The sequence below is a fragment of the Myotis davidii genome, unplaced genomic scaffold (genome assembly GCF_000327345.1).
Source record: "Myotis davidii unplaced genomic scaffold, ASM32734v1 scaffold1069, whole genome shotgun sequence".
Taxonomy (NCBI): domain Eukaryota; kingdom Metazoa; phylum Chordata; class Mammalia; order Chiroptera; family Vespertilionidae; genus Myotis; species Myotis davidii.
Genome location: NW_006300018.1, coordinates 625,790 through 630,031, shown reverse-complemented (window position 1 = coordinate 630,031; position 4,242 = coordinate 625,790). Strand labels below are relative to the sequence as shown.

The 4,242-nt window shown below is 52.0% G+C and overlaps 1 long non-coding RNA gene across 1 annotated transcript in view; it reads left to right on the top strand.

The window, feature by feature from the left end:
- Positions 1 to 3,514, top strand: part of LOC107185039 — a 6,809-nt gene extending 3,295 nt beyond the window's left edge. The window contains exons 2-3 of the long non-coding RNA XR_001515946.1: positions 2,585 to 2,590; positions 3,504 to 3,514. This is a non-coding gene — a long non-coding RNA (uncharacterized LOC107185039). The remainder of the gene's footprint in view (positions 1 to 2,584; positions 2,591 to 3,503) is intronic.
- The last annotated feature ends 728 nt before the right edge of the window (positions 3,515 to 4,242 follow it).

Sequence of the window (4,242 nt, the reverse complement as noted above, 5' to 3'; positions counted from 1 at the left end):
TGGCAATTGGACACCCCCCGAGGGGTCCCAGATTGGAGAGGGTGCAGGCTGGGCTGACGGCCACCGCCCCCCCCCCAGTGCATGAATTTCGTGCACGGGGCCTCTAGTTTATATAATAAACCGCCTTGGAAAATAAAGGCAGTATCTCCATCCTTGGCCAGCAGGGGAAGGCAGTTGGGGGCAACCAGGCTTGCAGGGAGGGCAGTTGGGGGCAACTGGACCGGCAGGGGGGCAGTTAGGCATTGATCAGGCTGGCAGGAAAGTGATTAGGGGGTGAGCAGGCTGGCAGGCAGAAGCAGTTAGGGGCAATCAGGTAGGCAGGCAGGCAAGTGATTAGGAGCCAGCCGTCCCAGATTGTGAGAGGGATGTCCGACTGCCGGCTTAGGCCCGATCCCACAGTTGGACATCCCCCGAGGGGTCCTGGGTTGGAGAAGGTGCAGACTGGACCCCCCAGTGCACTGGGCCTGTAGTTAAATGTATAAAAAGAAAATGTATCCTTGCTGCTCCTCCTACTCTAGGCCCAATGCAGGCAGCACCATCCATAATGGGGCCTCTTCCCCTGCTCAGCCTCTGACCCTTCTCAATCCAACACTCCTGGCAGGTACCAGTGCTCGGAGGGGACAGGACACCAGTCTGCCATTCCTGACCTTTCCCACGGGCTCCGTGAACAGGCTTTGATTTGGTTTCCTGGCTCGGAACTTCGTGTCTTTCCAGGACGATTCTGAGCTTCAGACCCGGCATCATGCACCACCGCCTACTGTGTGTAAGCTCCCACTCAAGCCACGCCTCCCGCCCAGGAAAACCCTGCTCAACAGGGAAGGGCCGGGCAGCTGCAGTGTGTAGGAGCATATTCATGCGAGGAGGCCAGACAGCCAGAACCCTGAGAGAAAGCCCGTTGGAATAGTGGGTGTTGCTGCCTGAACACATTGCTTCGGGGGATCTGAGTCCTAACTGTCAGCCCGAATCACCACCAAGGGCAGTGACCTCTGACCTTTCAATACTTTTCTCTTCGAGAGGAGCAGCAAATTCCTACAGCCATCCCACTGTGGTTGCTCTCCACCAGCTGCAGAGGCGCTGTGCGCTCCCTTCCCTCCCTCTGTAAGGAAGAACACCGCCTTTTCTGTACTAGTATGTTTCCCCTTGCAAACCTTCAGTCTCAGGAGCAGAGTGATCAATCTTGTTGTCAACACTAATAGGCCTCATAAAATTCAAAGTAAAGGTTACCTCTGACAGTTTTCTCACCCATAAAACGGGGGGTTTAGACCAGGTAATCTATAAGTGTCTTTCCAACTCTTAGGTCTAGTGACTTTATGGCTTCAGTCAACAATATAAAACAAGAGTGGGAAGCAGAAGACTTCCTCTAAAACTTAACAGGTTCTGGAGAAAGAGAGCTGACTTGAAAAGCTAAAAGCCAAAATGAACTCTGAATTGGAATAGGCTAATGGAGAACATGCTTGTAAAATGCATCACCACCCATGCCTTCCAGTTGGCTCTGGATAATTTCCAGACAGTGTATCTGACTGATAAGTATCTTTCTTCTTTAATGCACTTCTGTTTGTTCTATTTGCCAAAGGTTGGAAGAAAACCAAGCCAAGAGCTAGAGGCCAGAAGTTCTGCACTCCTGCGTTACACTTCCAGGCCCTGGGTTTTACATTTTTCTACTGTATTTCGAGGCAAATAAGTGTAATTTTGCTTCTCTGTCCTCTGTCACTGTGAAACACCACATCCCATCGGAATAGAGGATGAAGTTACCTTTGGCAAACTTGCTAAAACCTTTCCAGAACTTGAGCATTATGGCAGGAGTTGCCTCAGTTAGTGGAGGTTCAGAATGCAGCCTGCACAAGAGCTCCTTGTTCCTGGAGTGTGAGCACTCCCTGAATTGAGAGATACAAGAGCTCTCGCATGGAGAAAGTGATGGCAGTAAAAATTCAAATGAAGAAGCCATAGGCAAGAAAAGCTTGTCTTGCCCTGACTGGTTTGGCTCAGTGGATAGAGCGTCGGCCTGCGGACTGAAGCGTCCCAGGTTCAATTCCAGTCAAGGACATGTACCTTGGTTGCAGGCACATCCCCAGTGGGGGTTGTGCAGGAGGCAGCTGATGGATGTATCTCTCTCATCAATGTTTCTAGCTTTTTATCCCTCTCCCTTCCTCTCTGTAAAAAATCAATAAAATATATTAAAAAAAGAAAAGAAAAGCTTGTCTTAAGTTTGCCACAGAATTTGGGACACCCTTTTGGAATCCATGACATTCAGATGGGAAGGGAAGCCTCCGGGAAGGGTGAGGCGGCTTAGGGAGAACAAGTGTGTGCAGGGAGAGAACTCAGGATAGAAGGCCAGTGGGGCGGGTGCCATGTTGGTTCTGTTCCTAAAATGTGTGTTTTTCCAGTCTTGTCATGCCCTCACACACCTCCATTTGGGCTGGTGAAGTATTGCATTTCTTCATTCAGTTTCTGAGTCATCCATTTTTTCACAGCCTCATTTGCTCATTCACTCAAAAAACATTTACCAATCACCTACCATGTGCTGAGTATTGTCTCAGATATTAGTTTAGGTGGATGAATAGAACATGGCCCCTGCCCAGCCCAGATCACAGTCTAGGTTGGGGAAGTGGATAACTACACAGGCAGATGTCCCTCCGCATGGCCCATGCTGTTAGGGTGAACAGATTCTATGATGGGAACACAGTAGAGGGGCAGCTAAGCCACCTTGGGGAGGGGACAGAGTGAGCTTTTCAAAGGAGGGCTTTCCTAAGTGTCCCGAGGGTGTGGTATTATTGATGGGTGAAGAGCAGGAAGGGATAGAGGCGAAGGGCATTCTAGGCTCAGGGGGCAGCTTTCATAATGGCTTGGAGACAAGGAAGAGTATGTGCTGCTTGCATTTATCTACAAACAAGGGGCACAGTGCATGAATTCATGCATCTTGAAAGTAACTGTGGGCTGCAAGGCTGCAGTAGGCGCAGGGGTGGGTCTCAGCACATCCTCTGCATCCCCGTCTGGCCCCTCCCACTTTGGCCTCCTCTTCTCCCTCACTCCCCATCCCCCACTTGCACCTGCTGCTGGTGCGGGCCCCAGTCGCTCTGCACTGTCAGCATGTGTGAGCAGCGGCTGCTGCTCCAATTGCCCTTCAGGAGCAGAGGGAGGTGGAGAAGCTCTCAGGTGTGATTGGGGCCAGCAGCTGCTGCTCACACCTGCTGATGGCATGAGTGATCAGGACCAGTTCCAGGCACTGGCAACGGGTGCAAGCGGGGCCGGCGCTGACAGTGGGTGCAAGCGCCAGGCAGGACCGCAGAGCATGGGAGCAAAGAATTTCAGTAACCACCAGAGGCTCAACCTGATGGCAGCGACCGGTGCCCTGCCTTGCTCTGGCACCCCTGTTCACCTGCTCCACCATCCCATGTGACCATGTTCTGTGTACACCCCCTGGTAGCCAGTGTATGTCATAGCGACCGGTTGTTCTAGTTGTTCTGCTGTTTGGTCTATTTGCATATTAGCCTTTTATTATATAGGACTAGAGGCCTGGTGCACAAAAATTTGTGCACTTAGAGGCTCCCTCAGCCCAGCTTATACCCTCTTGCAGTCTAGGACCCCTCGGAGGATGTCCACCTGCTGGCTTAGGCCTGCTCCCGGGTGTGGGGGTCCCACTGGGGTGCCTGGCCAGCCTGGGTGAAGGGCTGATGGTTGTTTGTAGGTTGGTCAAACCGCCTTCAGGGTGGGGGCCCCAACTGGGGTGCCTGGCCAGTCTGGGTGAGGGGCTGAGGGCCATTTTCAGGCTGGCCAAGGCCCCCAGCAATGGAAGCTCCCAGCCTCTCATTTTTTTTTCTTTTTTTTTATTCTGGGATTTATTTACCTTCTATAATTGAAACTTTGTAGCCTTGAGAGGAGCTCAGAGCCAGCCAGGGCGGGCAGGAGAGAAGCTTGGCTTCCTCCATCGCCAGGGGCAACCCATGCCTCCTGCTTACTTCAGCTCCGTGGCTACGGCCGGCTGAAAGCAGGTATCTGGGGTTTATTTACCTTCTATAATTGAACCTTTGTTGCTTTGAGTGGAGCTCAGAGCCTCCGCAGCAGGCGGGAAGCTTGGCTTCCTCCATCATTGGGGCAACCAAGCTTCCTGCTTGCTCCAGCTCTGTGGCTGCTGGCCGCCAACGTGGTTGGGTTAATTTGCATATAGTTTCTCTGATTGGCTGGTTGGCGTGGCTTAAGGCATAGCGAAGGTACCGTCAATTTGCATGTTTGTCTTTTATTAGT